Source organism: Sinocyclocheilus anshuiensis, unplaced genomic scaffold (assembly GCF_001515605.1).
Source record: "Sinocyclocheilus anshuiensis isolate Anshui unplaced genomic scaffold, SAMN03320099.WGS_v1.1 scaffold322, whole genome shotgun sequence".
Taxonomy (NCBI): Eukaryota; Metazoa; Chordata; class Actinopteri; order Cypriniformes; family Cyprinidae; genus Sinocyclocheilus; species Sinocyclocheilus anshuiensis.
The window spans coordinates 2044448-2063040 of record NW_015542366.1 but is presented as its reverse complement, the minus strand read 5'-3'; positions in this window follow the sequence as shown (position 1 = coordinate 2063040).

Genomic DNA, 18593 nt, shown 5'->3' with positions numbered 1-18593 from the left:
TGAAGATCAATGTGAAGATGGATGATAGCTGGACAGCACAGGCTTTGAGGCAGGCTGGAGAGACACCGTCTGGGCCTTTGGCTTTCCTTATCTTCTGCTTTCTGAAGACTTTGCATACATCCTCTTCACAGATCTTGAGTGCAGGATGAGAAACAGTAGGGGGGATGGAGGGGGAGGGTGTTGATGGCTGTGCTGTGAGATGGTTGGAGTGGGTGTGGGGTGTAAGACCAGGCTTTTGCTTTTCAAACCTGCAGTAGAACTCGTTCAGGTCTTCAGCCAGTTGTTGATTGGCCTCAGTGCTGGGGGATGGGGTCTTGTAGCGGGTGATGGCTTTCAGGCCTTTCCACACTGATGTAGAGTCATTACTTGAAAGCTGTTTTTTTAGCTTTTCAGAGTAGTTTAACTTTGCCACTCTTATCTCCCTATTCAGTGTGTATTTGGCCTGTTTGTACAAGTCTTTGTCCCCACTCCTGTAGGCGGCCTGGCGAAGCTGTTTACAGTTTGTACAGTATAAAAACCATTACGCCTATGGAATGTCCCCATAAAACATGGAAACACAACATGTGTGTGTGTGTGTGTGTGTGTGTGTGTACCTACTTAACCATATTATGGGGACAAATTTGTACCCAAAAATGAGCAAAACCTGACAAAATCGCCAAAAACCTCCATTTGGAGATGTCCTCATTTGTAAAACTGGTATAAAAATAAAGTAAACAAAATATAATTTTTTTTATAAATAATTTATTTAAATTATAAAAATGCAGAAAGTTTTCTGTGAGGGGTAGGGGTGGGTTTAGGTACTGTAGGTATCTGTATATAAAAACAATAGAAGTCTATGTAATGTCCCCATTTAGATAGATGAGGGTGGTTTATGAGGACACTTCCTGTGTCCCCGAAATTCAAAAGGCTTTAAAAACATGCTAAATTATGTTTTTTTGAGATTGTAAAAATGCACAAAGTTTTCTGTGAGGGGTAGGTTTAGGTGTAGGGTTGGTGTAGGGTGATAGAAAAAAGTTTGTATAGTATAAAAACCATTACGCCTATGACGAGTCCCCGTAAACCACCAATACCAACATATGTGTGTGTGTGTGTGTGTGTGTGTGTGTGTGTGTGTTTCAAACTTGTGTCTCAGAATGTAATAATGGCAGGTTTCACTGTGTCAAATTGCCCCATATACACTTCAAAGCTTTGGGGTCGGTAAGGTTGTATTAATGTTTTTGAAAAGAAGTATCTTATGCTCATCAAGGCTGAATTTATTTAATAAAAAATACAGTAAAAACCTACTTACTGATCGCCAAAAAATGTGACTTTCAAAAATACTTAATAACAATAATTTTACTAAAAAAGCGTGACAACTAGCCCCAGTCTAAACCTAACCTGATCATTAAAGTCATGGAGGCCTATTAAGACCACATTTACATAATGACCATGTGTAGCGGGACAAGATTTCGTAATACATTTTCTCTTGTCAAGACTTCACTTGTGTCAAATGCAGTGGAAGTGAACCTACACCCCAAGACACCGTCATCAGAATTAATAGCACCTGGGAAACTGTTTAAATACGTGAATTTTCTGCTCTCGAGAAGGACATCTCTCCTTTCAGCTTCCTCTCCTTTCGGCATAACTGTCAAACTGGTGGCTTCACACCGACTATTGTGTGATAGCCAAATTATAAGATGTAATAGACAAGGCCTGAACATTTTTCAAAGAGTGTAATGTGAACAGAAGCGGTATTTTGCAAAATATTTTCATTGAGCTGCAATGGACTAGTTGGTGCATACTCCAGTCAGTCAGGTGTGATCCTTGACCTCAAAAGGTTTTGCTAAATAAATTGCTTACCACTGAATTGGAACACAAAAGGATCAAGTAATATTTGTTTCTACCTACAGTAGATTTTAATTAGATAAATGTACTTGATTTCAAACACCGGGTCTTGTTTTCAGCAGGGAACACTACAGTTTGTCCATGGCAACCCCAAGCTTTTGACCTTGATTATTGTCTCTAAAATGACCAGTTCATTTGGATTGGTCCATTCCCGGTAATGTCACTGAATAAACTATGATAAATGCACTGTGATATAAAGCCAAGAGCGGTTTTAATACATTTTTGTAGCATCATGCAAGTCTTACTGTATACCACAACACCAGATGTTTTCAATTAACTGCATGAGAAGCCCAGTCAATAGTCAGTGCTTTCATAGTGGTGGTCAAAACATTACGGTCATTCTTGAATTATGGCTATGAACCGGAGACGGCAAGGAAAGTTGGAGATTATGTGTAGATGCAGCTGGTTTAAACAGCATATAACCAGTCTTGGTTGGGAGACCAGATGAAGAGTTAGATTCGAGAAAGAAATGGACATCCACATTGTCATGTGATGAACATGTTGCAACGGCTGGAAGGCTTCAAAGTATAGCTGGTTAGCCACAAATCTCTATGCCACATCTCAATATTTCCATATAATGCACGTTTGGAGATTAAAATGTTGTAATTTAATAACGAAAGTAATAATTGCAAAATTACGCTATTGAGAAAAACTCAAACTCGAAAGTTCGAAAAACAGCCCATAGAGACTTAGTTATTTTTTTTCCTCAGAAAACTATTAATCACAATGATGTCCATATAAAAACCACAAACACACACACACACACACACAAAGTGAGTTGAAGCACACACAGCACACAAATACACCCTGACATGTGGTAAATGGAGAGGAGGGGCATATTCAAATAAACTAATGCATTATCTGAGCAATTGCTGTTCATTATAGAAAGGCCTTACACAGGTAGAGTGATTTGTGACTCAAATTACGGTCATTTGCTGCAAATGGGTAGCAGTCATCATCACCATCAGAACCTTGTGCGGTGGGCTTGTAATTGAAGCACAACTTAATCATAGAGATTATTGGAGAGAGAGACATTTATTGATCTATGCATCATGATCTCAATAATATCAGGTGCTGTGTGGCTCTTTAGGCTTAATTTTGTTTTGTGGGAGATTGCATTTAGTGCTTCTGTCAAAGCACCTACTGGATCTTTTTACCTAAGAAGTATTCTGCTCATTTCAGAAGTGCATACACAAAGCTGCGGTATCACTATAACAGTAGTTATGTTCACTGTAGTTTTGCTATGTACAGTAACAGTGCTCTACTGTACATAGAAAACAAAAGAGACAACTTTGTAGTGAATGCTCTAAGCTGTTCTCACTGGTGTAAAGAAAATATGCGCTGCTTTTGCATGCAGTGCGATATAGGCCTTATATTTAGATATTAGTCACTAGCTATGTTTACATGCACCCAAATAATCCGTTTATAATCAGATTGTTTCTTCAATCAGACTGAAAAGCTTTCATGTAAACTCATTACGTCCTACGAACTTGCGTATGTTTATTTGCACCTCACATCTTACAAACTGGTCAGTGGACAAGGCTGAATATTTCATAAATAATTGCTAAAAACATTTAACCCATTTTTCTCAGTATCATTTGTGAGTACTAGTAATATTTCTGTAAAAATAACTAATTTTTAAATAGTGAATTGCTTATTCTTCCAGATTTCACAGTTGTGATGGCACACACACACAAAGACCTTGACCTTAAAATAGTATTAATAATAAATAAGTCATGGCATTAAAATATTTATCCTCTCCCATGTTACTGTGCAAAGGCAATTATAAGTATTCGTAAGCTCAACCAATGGTGTGAGTTAGAGGTGGGACTGTTCAGCCAATAAATAACTTATAGAGTGTATGGAAAACCAGTTTGAAAACAAGTTCAGTAAAAAAAACAAAATTGGGCCCAATGTACTGTTAATATGAAGAAATTTTCCTTAGTAATTTTTCACGTTTTACTATTTTTATGTTTTGAATTATTCATTGCATTGTGTTGTGTTTTAAGATTGAAGGAAATGTCAGTAAACTTAACAGAAAATGTACTGGTAATTTGCTAAAACACCATCAATTACAACTTGCATTCTTTTATCAAACATATTAAAACAATCTGTCATACTTTAAACCCATACATTTAATACTGCATCATGTTTGGTTTTTATATTGCAAATAATTACACTCCATTGCAGAAATGATCCCTTAATGTCTTGCTAATTAATGACGCGCTATAATGTCTCCGTTTGCCAACACAACAACTGTCAATATAATAAATCAGCAGCACAAATCTCGCACCACAGCTCAATATAAAGATTTGTACATGAATGGAGAGCCCCATTCTATATAACTTCCATCTACTTACCTGTGTGCAGAGAAATTCCATCCTCCACTCACTAGGGTAAAATGTGGAACAGTCATTGAGTTTCATTAGTTTTGAGAGCATGTTTCATTCACATGTTATGCTACTAAAGCAATACTAAAAGATAATTGACTTGAAAGGTTAGTTTTGATAATGATTGGTTATTTACGAGGAAGGCGACAAATTTTATTCTCGCTGAATTTTGGACTGAAGCAACAGGTGTTGCGTCATTTGAAATGTTTTTGACAAGTGTTTTTTTTTTTTTTCATCTATCAGCATCATCCAATATTTGCATAACTGCATAACTCGTGAATACGATTAAATCATTATTATTTTATATATGAAAGAAATATGCTGAATTATGCATAATTTAGTTGATCAAAAATACAGTAAAAATGACAATATTGTGAAATATTATTACAATTTAAAGTCACTTTTTTTTCATATTTGAAAATATTTTAACATATTCCTGTGATGACAGCTGAAATTTTGTTATTCAGAAATCATTCAAATATGATGATTTGGTATATATATATATATTATTTAGCAAAGACACGTTTCTTATATTCCCATATTTCTGCCGACTGGTTGCCTGCCATTTAGCAAATGTTTTTGCCCCCTTCTATACAGTAACTGTGACCATTCCCTTGAAAGCGTGGGTTAAATGTCTTGCATCAGGGCATGGCAGTGATGGCAATTGGGAGTGGAGGACTTAAATAACTCTTCAAGTTGCTACATCTCACCTACTCGGATTCAGGTCTGTTTTGACTTAGCATCTGCCACCATAATCATTAACCTGTCACCACCCCTTTCCATTTTGATGTTTACCTATGACTAACACAGGACTTAAAGTTATAGAATAAGTGTCCCTGCTTAGGAATATCACAAGTTGCAGAGTACACGCAGTTCCTCTTCAAAGTGGCACTCACCCACACTCCTAATCATGGCCCTAGCCATTCCGTCCTCTACACACATCAGTGTTCCTCTTGTGTTTTTGAGGCTGCATTTAATGTAAAAGGATTAATTCTCTGTGGATGTCCTCAGAACGGGAGTCTAAAAAAGTACAGATAAATTAAACTGGTTAAAATATGAATACTATGGCAGAATAGCAAAAAAACATACTTGAGTATAAAGTAAAAAATCACACATTGCTTGATGAAATGAAGATACTGATATTTTCTCATTTAAAAATGTGAACAAATTATGCAATCACAATTTTATTTTCCTGAATATGCAACTATCTAGAACGGGTTTTTAACCTTTTTGATGCCATGTGTCTCCAAATATGATCATCCTTGTGTGAGGGACCCCCATCCTAAATTTTAGAAGGCAGCTATATATTTGTATGCATAAAGACACAATTTATACTGTGAAAAATGTATATTATAAATGTGTAAAATATTATTTGGAAAATATTTAGCTCCTATTACATTCTGTTACTATGTTTTTTTTCCCCCCTAATCCATATAGCACTATACTATTAAATGTATTTTTTAAGCTATTTATTTTGTATTATTTATATTATAATTTTATCATTTAGTTTAATTTTATAATTGATTACTTTTTTTTTACTTTTATTTATTACTTATTCCTCTTTTTGGGACTTTTTTACACGTTTACACAACTTTTTTACTACGGACCCCCTAGCACTCCTTTGAAGACCCCAGTTAGAAAACGCACATTTGCTGTATAGATATGTCTTTATTCAGTATAAATATAAAATCTTTATATTATTTTAATTAATTTTTCATTAAAGTGAAACAAATGTTCAATATTTCTTTGGAAATGTAATCAAGTAAAAGTAGGCCTACATTATTAACTATTCAAACTCACTATCATTATTAAAAAGTCATGTCGCATTCACATACACACAATCACACATACTGTATGATCTGATCTTTAAACTGAGACCACCAAGCAACATTTTCACACAAATTACATTTTCCAATTAAACAAAAACAAGGACACAGTGACCACAGTGCTCACAAGACTGCTATGTATTCAGCTTGTACACAATTTGGCATTCATAATAGGTGAAACAATACAGTGTTTGCCTTAACAATTTGACACATACAATAGACCAGCACACAGTTTCTAATGAGCAAAAGGAGTAATTAGAGGCTTCCTCCCCCTTTTACATTTATAGACTAAAATTACTCTCTATAAAATGAGTATTTCCTGAGCTCTGAAAGCACTCTCTACTCAATATTCATAAAACATCACTGATACACAAGTTTCATTGTGAGGGATGTTGCTCCGTCACTTTTGATGGACGCCCAAGTATAATGCTTGAAAGTGCACCCTGTTCTCCAGAATGTCATATTCATCATTGATTGGTGCACAGGCGAGAAGAACAAACATCTCAATCATGCCCCGACAGGAATGCCTGTTCTGCTTGTCTTTTTAGTCACGCTGTAACATTTTCTGGGTAGTGATTGTTCTCTATTCTTTTCAACAAAAGACAGGCTCTCTATTTTTCCATCAGTGTAATTAGACTTGCTTGCTCCCCGGGGGCTGAGCATTTGACTCTCCAGAGGCCTGCCGTTGAAATATCACATAGATCTGAAAGGGGAATGATATAATTTTCTCTAAGATAGTTTTGTTTTCTGGGTTCAATATCCCCCTTAAGGCTTCTTAACGTTTCATGTTTTAAGGTCTATGTTAATATTATTAAAATGATCTTTTTGTTACTAGCTTGTGGGTATATTTCTGAATTTGATTTTAGACCTGATTACCACTGACATAAATTAAATCTGTTGTTCATTCTTTTTAATCAGGAGCATAACAATCAAATTTGTGAAGTTCATTAAATATAAAATGTTTTATATAAACTGATTTACAAAAAAACAAATGTCTGTAAGGTCTGTTTTGGGTTATATTTATTTAAATTTCTGATCGCTTTTTATTAATGAATTGGTTTTAAAGCACCAGTTCACCCCAAAATTCTGTCATCAAACCCATGACATTTTTTATCTTTGGAAAACAAATGAAGTTATTAATAGCAGAATGTCCGAGCTAGTCTTTTCCATAAAATTAAAGTGAATTGCTTTAAATTCACTCTGTTCTTCTCACAAAGATGTATATATATATATATATATATTAGCAATATAAGTCACAGGGTTTACCATATTTAAATCATGTCAGCTCATAAAACAATTTTTAACAAAGATGAGCAAAACAAATTTTTTGGATAATCATGTAAACAAACCTATGTTTACTTTGCCACAGTGTTGATGTAACATTCTGAAATAAATTGACCTAAGTCTTACTTATAGTCGTCTTTGCATATTAAGCTGGAATAAGAAAAGTATTTTAACATCCAAAAATTATACACTTCAGTTTTAAATTTTATAATGACTTTAATGGATGCTCTGTGTTCTTTCCAGATTTCCATCATACTTATGGAGGTATGGTGTGGAAATATTGCATGCTGAAGGCTTAGATCATGTTGTGGTCTCAGTGTGCTGTCTTATGACTTCTTGGCATAGAGCTCTAAAATTATTTAATATTTGCAGTCAACATACAAGTACATTCAATGGCACCACCAATGTTATGTGCCAAAGAAAAGAAAGGATATCTGGATTTTGGCACCCCGTAATTGAAATAGTATCCACTGGTCTAAATTGTCTGTTATTATGACAGCATTCACCAGTCCAAATAGAAAGGTGCCAATGCTGGAATAATCATTTTTGAAACTTTGAAGTTTGTCAAGAATAGGCCTTCATAAATTATGCAGAGTATTTTACGTATTTTGTATGCTGAGCTCGTGAAATTAAGGCATGAAAGGAAATCCAGAAGGACGCTGTGAAAGAGATCCTAAAAGGACTATAGGGATGAAAGTGGAGACTGTGATGACAGACGTTCAATGCTTTCAACACATTATTATACTAACCCATCATGCATCAATGTTTCTGTGCTGAGATTCTAAGGGCAAAATCATCACTTTTATTCTGATCTAAAATCACTGATGGCAAAAGACAAGTCTTGATACAACTTTCTGCTATATGCAGAATGCATAGACAATCAATTATTTATTTTTCCAATTGTTCATGAACTAATTGATTTTAATAGTAAACCAGAATATTAAACATATTTTAAATAATGATATCAGAAAACTCACTTTTACTTTTACTGTGTCAACGTTTTAATACTTTTGGACAGTGTGTGTTTGTTTGTACTAATATGCTGATTCAGTGCTCAGTTATTATTAATTTTTATCAATTATTTGTGCTTTTTTTTTTTTTTATTGTGATATATGGTAGTGTATTGCAAAATATCTGTGGTAGTGTTTCCACAAAACATTATGTGGCAAAAATTGTTTTCAACATTGATAATGATTAAAAATATATATTTCTTGAGCTCAAAATCAGCATATTAGAATGATTTCCTTAGGATCTGAAAATTCAGCTTTGCCATCACAGGAATAAATTACATTTTAGAATATATTCAAATAGAAATTATTTAATTAAAATTGCAATAATATTTTACAAATTGTATTGTTTTCGCTGTATTTTTTATTAAATAAATGCAGTCTTGTTGAGCATAAGATACATCTTTGAAAGAAAAAAAATCGAAAGTATTCCATACTTTTGACCGCTGTAGGTAATCAAAAATTAAAAAAGAGGAAATGACAAATTATATTCATACATTGTCAATCAAGCAACATTTGTATGGAAGTGATGGCCTATTAAAATTATTGCAATATTGCTGAAGTGTTCATCTTGTTGCAAGACTGATTATTTTGAGCAATGACTAATTATTTTGTAATTGACTTAGCGAAATATTTAAGATAATATACAGGTAGAAATATTAATTCAAACCTAACATTTCATGTCCACATATTTAAACTAGGTATTAGCAGGACAAAACATCCTATAGCATCTGTTTTTGTAAAAGCCTCTATACAGTCAGTTGATTCAGTAACAGCATGCTGGTTTCAAGCCAGTTTGGAAATCCTAAGCAAGTAGCTTAACAAAAATTAATTTAATAGTGTGGTACAGGAGATCTCAACAGCCTGAGGGATTCAAAATGCCCCCAGGATGTCAGAACCATGACTGATTAGTGCATTAGTCCCAGAAATTCCATTTGCAGCAGCATGCTCATGTTCCCATACCATTAATGATAGTGCCAGAGCTCCACTAGTCTAATGTTTTTTGTTGATCTAAAATCAGGTTATCCAACCACACCTCAATCTCAAGCTCAGTGTTTGTTGTCTCATTTAGCCACAACATGAGTCTGTACAAACCACAGCTACGTAAGAGGACAAGTACAGGAAAGAAGCCTGCGCTAGATATTTTCATACTTCACAGCATCGGGCTAATCGTTGCCATTTGTCCCGATTCCAGAATTAAGTGGCTTCTGGGCAAGTCACTGAGTATCTCTGGGCTTGTGAAAATGTTTGGTCGTCATGGTAACTACTGAGGGAATAGAATAACGCCACTGGTGGGCTTGGATTTGCAGAGTATAGTACCTTCTCTGCAACATCAAACGGCTCTTGTCAGATTTATCGCTGGAAAGCTGAATGACTAGGGAGAAGGAGAACGGGCTTCAGCATTCAGACTCTAATACACTCAACAAATAATTCAGTGTCTTTGTAAATATTACAATAATAAATAAATATACTATCTTTATAAAATCTCTGAATATCAGTAAGTGATTGCTTGAGTCGGACATACTGTACTGACAAAATAAATGTCTATACATTCAACAGTTAATTTTGTCTAAAATTTACTTCACAAACAGAAATTAGTATTTGACTAACAAATTATACTTTTAATATAAACTTTTTTTTTTTCATTTTAAAAATTAAAATGAAGTAATTACTGATCAAGATCTACAATTACTACTCTTTCCAATACTTCATCTTTAAGAAAAACTTAAGAGATTGAGTAAGTTGGACACAAAATTAATATAGGAGATATGTTAGTGTGTTTTTTTGTTTTTTTTTGCCATTGTTATTGCAGTAGTTATCTACTATTACTATTATTGTATTACTATTTTATTACTATTTTACTACTATTTTAGTGGATCAAATCAAACGAGTTCACATTACTCATAAATATCGTTTTTTAAATGGGCTTACTCAAATATTTGATTTATCTTAACTTGTTGGGTCTACGGAATTTTTGTCATGGTACCAAATGTAAAAAAACAAAAAACAAAAACATCATAGTTCACGTTTTTAGAGTGTAGGTTGAACACTGAAAATATTGTACAATTAAAGTGCATGGATTAAACAAGTATGAATTACATTTTTGGAACAACATTTCATATAATAAGTAGCCTATAACTTTAAAGTTAAAATATGATTTGAGAATGTTCCAAAAAGTATTTCGTGTGCGTCAGTGGAAGCAAAGGAAATCTGACCTTTTGTACAAAAGAGTTCACATGGACAATGTCACACATTTAATTAGGGGCCTAGAAACCACATTTTGCTTTATAACTTTTTTTTATTTGACATCCTAAAACTTTGTATTTATTTTTTTAGCTTTAAAGGAAAGAAAACTTAGATTTTTGTGAGGTTTCAGATTTTTGGACCCCATTATATTTTACGCATATACGCTTCTGTTGACACTTATCTGTTGATTTATAATGAAAGCATTTTGCAAATGTACCACACTTCAGAATAACATAACACTACATGAGGGTGGAAAATCTAATTTTGGGATTTTAACAAATGTACCAAGTGTGAAAATGACCGGAGAGGAGTATTGCATGGAATATTAGGCAGTAACATTAGCTGCTTAAAGTGTCTATGGACTTGGATGTTTTATTTATTTATTTATTTATTGTCATTTACCATGCTCTTGCTGCAGAACCAGCCAAATGGATGTTGTTAGCCAAGTGTTCAAGGCTCTGGGTTGGCTGGGGCTGACCTTTGACCTGGGGTCACTGAGATGGCTATCCGGCTATCACCATCAAACCTTTGAGCAAGACACTTAACCCCAGGTTGGGGGTGAGGGAGAATACTTTGGATGAAAATTGTTGTTTCAATCATGAGCCATTTGTTGCCAGGACCTGCAGTATTTCAAAATGTCCATTAAACAATTGAGCTGCAGGCCAGATCTGATTTTGGGAGCTGTTCTCTGGCACTTGCTCTCAAAAGTTTCTCAGTTGGGCTTGAGCCCCTGTGTTACTGGAAGCCATGACTTTCAATACAAAGTTGGTGGCTCTGAGTCTATACAATCAATGTACGTTGCATTCATTCATTTTGTTTGTTTGTTGCAACTTTGAAAAACAACATATTTTACTTGCATTTTACAATTGTGCTCATTTAAACATGTACCACGCCTTTTTAAACCAAAGCTACAGAAACAGTGCATCTTCTGTTCAATCCATATCTCGTTTGAACTATTGAATTTAGCAATTAATTATGTTTGCAAATTATTCATTAAAACATGAACAAATGCTGTCTCAATATTGACTGAAATCTTGATTTCGCAACCTTGATGTTCTGAAAATATGACATTTTTCCTAGTCTTTAATTTGTAACATTAAGGCTGAGAAGGACAGACCCTTCTATTATATTCTACTTGTCTTCTTCTCAGGTTCATAGATGCTGACACAAGTGACCCTGGACCACAAAATCAGTCATAAGGGTCCATTTTTCTTTGTTTGTTTAGGATAGGACAATATTTGGCCAAGATACAACTATTTGAAAATCTGGAAACTGAGGGTGCAAAAAAAATTTAAATATTGAGAAAATCGTTTTTCAAGTTGTCCAAATTAAGTCCTTAGCTATGCATATTAATAATGATAACATATTTTTTTTATATATTTACGGTAGGAAAATTTACAAAATATCTTAATGGAACATGATCTTTACTTAATATCCTAATGATGTTTGGCATAAAAGAAAAATCGATAATGTTGACCCATACAATGTACTTTTGGCTATTGCTATAAATATACCCATGCTATGACTGGTTTGTGGTCCAGGGTCACATATTGTCCCATTCAAAATTGGGGAAAAACTGCATTACTTGCACAAACCGATGACCATGGTGTTGACCTCTGTTTGAGATGTAAATAAATAAATAATATTAATAAAGCATTAATTACAATTTTAACTATTTTTGTAATCAATTTTACTTAAAACTTGTTTAATAAATACAGCTTAATTTAAAAGAAATAATTAATGCAAACACATTTCTAAGAATATATATTGCTTCTGTGAATCCCTTTTTGGCTTTCATTACCCTATGTTTGTTTTTCATCCCATCTGCTTTGAGGGACCATCTCCATCTGCCATCTTTTTGCATTTGCACTCTATCTCTATATTTCCTCTAGTCTCTCTCTTTCTCGCCTTAATCTCATTATTTCTCATCTCATCAGTGTACCCAACTTCTGTGTTATTAATTTAATTCTTGTTTGCTTAGAGCCGGTGTTAGATCTCTGTGACAACCTACCTGTAAAGAGTTTATTGAGACACTCGATTATATCAAACAGACTCAATTAGAAGTAATTTTTTTTCCTGAAGATTGAAAAGTAATTACTATAACAACGATGCATTCATGCATTCTTTTCTATCCTTACAATACTTTAACAAAGCTTTTTTTTTTTAAACTAGCACAAGAAATATCACAAACTGAACAAAACATTTTGAGTGAATTAAATGTAACAATCCAAACATTTTTTTTTTACTTCCAAAAGGCTGCTCCTAATAATATTTATCCATAAGTAAGAAGTCAGTTCCCTTTCATGGGAACTTCGAACTGCGTCCTCTAGGGGGTGTTATGGGGAACGCCTCGTCGTGACCCGTGTCTGAAGCATACATTGAAAAAACACCAACTCGTTGGCCGGCGACAGCCATGACATCACTACCGGTGCGACTATAGTATAAATAGGCGCCGGGAGCACATATCATTCTCTTCTTCGTCTTCATTGACTGTTCTGTTTGAAGCGTGCATTCCAAGGAAAGTAAGAGTTATCTCTATTTATTATGGCGAGCACTTGCGGAGCATTTAGAAGGAGTGTGCATCCGTGTCATCGCTATTTGACACCAGATGACACACACGATCTATGTGTTATTTGTTTGGGCGAAGAGCGAGGTTAGATGGAAGCTTCCTGCATAACAGTCTCCTTCTGGACCTATGATGTTTTTGGTTGGTTCTATGGTTAAGTCATAGTAACCACCTTACTGATGGTCCGGTCTAGAGGCTTTTTCGGACAGAGCTCCGACGCGGGAGCCATGGTGGGTGAGTACGATCCATGTCTAAATATTGTGTATATATAAATATATGTATGTACTAATGAGGATGCAGTGTCTCGTTCCCTACTCAGGGAACCATGGTTACACATGTAACCTGAGACATCCTCTCTGATTGGTGAACAAACAAATTACACTTCGTGACAGAGGACCTACCAACCCTCTAATCATCATTATCCAGGCTCATAACAGGAGCATGTGCAAAGACGCAGGACATGAAAACTGGACGCTGCTTGCAGTGCATAATGAGGCACACCTGATGCTAATTTTGCCTTGTCAGTGTTGCCATAAATACAGCCCTGTATTTGGGCAAGTGTTGAGGTTTATAGATATCATATCCAGACCCGCATTAATTGATGGCCACCTGGTCCCAAAGCATCTGGAATTTTTCCCTCTTCATCACATACGCTTCCTGTACACTGAGTACAGCATATCCCCTTTGTTATTGTATCTTGGTTCAAAAAAGCCGCCTAACATGTTGCATTTATACTACTGCCTTTGATTATCTGATGATTGGTCATTATGTACCCAACAACCATGTAGTTTTAAACCAATATGATGCTACTAGTTTCTCTTTTTGATGAATTTAAAAGATCTGCTAAAAAGAAGCATCATAAACACAGACCATATGACTTTTTTTTTTTTGTAATCACCCTCATGTTGTTCCAAACCTGTATTAATTTTTTTCTTCTGTTGAACACAAAATAATATATTTTGTAGAATGTTGGTAACAGTTGCTGGTAGCCATTAACTTCCATAGTATTTTTTTTCCCATACTATGGAAGTTAAAGGCTACCAGCAACTGTTTGGGTGAACTATCCCTTTAAACTTAAGGAAATATTTCTCATTTTTGTTTAGTTTAACCTTAAGTACTAAAATAACTAAAACTAAATAAACTAAAGCTAAAAACTTAAGCTTAATATAAACTCTATAGAGACATATTTAAACAACAAAAATGAATTTAAATAAAACATTAAATCTAATAGAAAAAAAAAATCTAACTAAATATTGTGATGGAAATGTTTTGTATAATGGCCTCAGAAAGGAGTCAAGGTATTTACAATGTCACAAAAACAGAATGTGCAGACTAAGAATGCTCAGATCAAGAATATGTATCCTTTTGAATGCGTCATGTGATTCAAGAATTTAGAGTTACCCAAAAAAAAGTGCTTAACTGTAAGGTTTAAATGTACATGTATCTTTCTGTTCAGGAGTCTCTCTTTGTTGTTGTGACCAGTGGGCTCCCGGCCGTGAATAGGAGTATTAAAGATGCTATGCTCAGAGGACCACAGGAGAGACAGTGATAGTGTTAGAAGACTATAGACCCGTACTCGGGTGAAGCTGTAATACTCGTAGTTAGTATTGATGATCCTGTGTTGGACCAGCGTAGACCTGAGAAGGGCAGTGAGAGTGTATACCGTAGATGCTAAAGATCTGATTCTCATGTGTGGTTTGAGGTAGTGATAGTAGCTTCTTGACGGGACGCCGTCAAAATACTTCAGGAGGGGAATTACCTCGAAGTATTGGAATTGTATTAGAAGTATTCGACAAGGGAATTACCTCGAGATACTGTAGTATTATATTGTTTTATATTTGGGACGGGAATTACCTCGAAGGTACTGTACTAGTACTGTAGTATTGTATTATATGAATAACTGGAGGCTATTCAAATTGTCAGTGGTGAAGTCAGATTAGTATTGGGAATTTCCATGACAATATTTAAATAAGCACTATAAAATACTAAAATAACACCTTTCTAAAGTCATACGATAGCCAGTTTTTGGATTGATTTGGCTATAAAGCTTAACCGATTGGCTGAAATCACCCAATACCCTCAGTCACCATTCCCTACATTACTCCACAAATTTAGTTAACATTAGTCTACTGAATTAACTGAGTGAACGAAAATGAGCGAGCAAAAGCAGAGCGCAGTGGAAGTACTGTGGACACCATTCATTTAGAGTGATGTTCACAGTGCAGGGGTTTTCAAACCTGTTCTGGAGGACCCCGAGCACTACACATTTTGCATGTCTCCCTTATCAGACACTCCCAATTTAGGTCTTGCAGTCGATGAGTTGAATCAGGTGTGTTAGATGAGAGAGACATACAAAATGTGCACGGCTGGGGGGCCTTCTGCACAGGTTTGAAACACCCTGCTCTAGTCGCAGTGGTTCTCAGTTCCAGTCCTCGCGACCCCCCGCTCTGCATATTTTGCATGTCTCTCTTGTTTAGCACACCTGATTCAGATAACCAGCTCGTTAGAAGAGAGCTCCATGCATAAACTGTGTTCCGATTGACATGGTCCCTACACAGTGTTCATTGCTCCCTACTCCCTGAGCACAGAAAATCTGTTGAAGTTTACTTCACTTCGGGACATTCATTCATGGATTTGCGCTACACCACTGCCTGCAGGGTCTTCACACACAGACGAAACTTGAGAAGTGTGACAAAAACAAGCAAAAAAATTAATAAAACTTTAACTAAAATGTACATGATAGCAGAAAATATAAAAAATTATTTTTGTTTAATTTATATATATATATATATATATATTTTTTTTTTTTTTTTTACTTGAAAGCTTCATTGCTCATGGGGACTAATTAGGCTTCACAGAAAACAGCAACCAGTACGATCTCTCTTTGTGTTCCATTGAAGAAGTTAAATCATATGGGATTGGAACAACATGTGGGTGAATAAAAGATGACAAGTTTTCATTTTTTGGTGAACTACTCCTTTAAATTCTTACCAAAAACGTATAATAATAATAATAAAAAAAGCTAAGTCTTTAGTATTCAAACCTGTTTTCCTCTAAACATATGCAGAATGCTTCTGAATGGATTTCTGGTTAAGCTCTATACTCTACTCGAGGCCACTGTTCATTATGATGGATTGCTTTTGCACACTGTGCTTTGGCATGTTATGACATGTGATATGTTACAGTGGCGGCTCCTGTGACCTGATGGTAAAACCGCTGCATTAATTACAACTTGTTTGTTTTGGATTAAAATGTGACGGGGCAAAAAACATTATGACTGGAAAGTAAATACATCATCATAATAGTAAACCAAACATTTGGACCTTTGTATCAGTTTTTACTGTTGGAAATAATACTAGCCCTACTACTAAAAAAATCCCCCATCATAGATAGATAGATAGATAGATAGATAGATAGACAAGAATAATTTCTTATTATTATCAGTGTTGAAAACCATTGATCTGCTTAATATTTTTATTGAAACCATAATATTTTTTTTTTTCAGGATTTTTTAAAGGGGAGGACTAATGCTGTTTCATGCATTCTGAGTTATTTATACTGTTAAAGAGTTGGATTCTCATGCTAAACAGTTATATGTATGCCAAGGTTTGTTACTGTGCATTTAACAGCTACACCACAAATGAAAGAAACAACAATTTTTAATGGGAAGTAATTCACATTTATCTATATAAAGATTTAGACCAGACGCTTTGGAAAATGCTTGAAGGGTATTTAAAGCTACTGAGACTAGGGAGGAGTCTTTTAAAAACAATACAGTGTCATCAGCTAGTTGACTGATAATTAGTTCCCTTTCAGTCGGTCACTCCGAGTCACGTCGGTGACCGACGAATTGGGATCTTGCTTAGAGAGACCAATCCACTTCGAGTGTAAACTAAACGAGCCAATGCACATTGGCATGCGATGATTGCATCCAGCTGCCGCTGATCACAGTGTGAGCATAAAAAGGCAGCCGGTGCAATGCATACCAGCTTTTCGCTTCGGAGCTGAGCGACAACATCGTTCTGCTCCTACCAAACTGCTTCGTGTGTGACGAGTCTAGCGCGCTCTCGGGAGCTTTTTGTGTTGGCGGACGGCACTTCAGCGGTGGTCGTTCCTGTGTCGAGTGGGTTGCGCACTTCAGGCTGCACTACCCCCTGTCGTGCTGCAAACGGCCGTTTCCCCTGTGCGTCTCAGCACGTAAAAGAGCATTTAAAAGAGCATTTCCCTAAAAGAGCCAACTTCTCTAAAAGAGCACAATAAGCGGATCGTCTTTTTAAAGATGTCATTTCACCCGTGCGTTTCTGGATGCGGTCGTTACCTGGCGCCGGGTGATGGTCACGATCGCTGACTCACGTGTCTGGGCATTAAACACGCTGATGTGGTGTTCGCGGATGAGTCATGTTCCCATTGCGGGAAGATGACCATCTCGGAGCTGCGGGCCAGGCTCCGTTTCCTCTAGGGGGGCGGAGCTCCGTTGCCTCTGCCGCGATCTAGTGTTCGTCCTGGCGGCAGCCAGTGGTGGCAAACCCCTCAGGGAACCAACCCTCGGGGAACCATCGCTCCTCTAGCGCTTCGCAACCAGTTGAGCCATCAAAGGAACGCGCTGGGCCCTCTTCAAAGAGCGTACCAGCGGTATCCTTCGGTGCTCCTCCCGACGACCGCTCTCTGGAGAGGAAGATTCGGCCGCGCTGCCGCCCTCCGGGACGGTGGCAAGGCCTGAATCGGATCCAGATTACTTCGCCGGTTACCGTTCAAGATGTTGACGCAGAAGCGCATCTTCTGGTGCATCCGTCCCCGAGATTGGTTTGCAACAATCAACCTAAAGGATGAGTACTTTCATGTGTCGATCCTTCTGCGCCGCAGACCATTTATGCGGTTCGTGTTCGAAGAACGAGCAGATCAGTACGAGGTCCTGCCGTCCGGGCTGTCCCTGTCGCCCCATGTCTTCACGTAAGTTGCGGAGGCAGCCCTTGTTCCCCTGAGAGAACAGGGCGTTCGCATTCCCAACTACCTCAACGACTGGCTCATACTAGCTCAGTCTCAGCATCAGTTGTGTGAACAGAGGGACTTGGTGCTTTCGCACCTCAGTCGGTTGGGCCTCAACTGTTCCGGTTCAAAAGCCGGTTCAACTGGGAAAAGAGCAAACTCTCCCAGATGCAGAGGATCTCTTTTCTTGGTATGGAGTTGGATTCGGTCGAACAGACAGTATGCCTCACAGAGGAACGTGCGTGGTCGGTGCTGAACTGCTTGATTTCGTTCAAGGGCAGGACAGTGGTCCCACTGAAACTATTTCGGAGGCTCCTTGGGCATATGGCAGCTGCAGCGGCAGTTACACAGCTGGGGCTGCTTCATATGAGACCGCTCCAGCACTGGCTTCATGGCCGAGTCC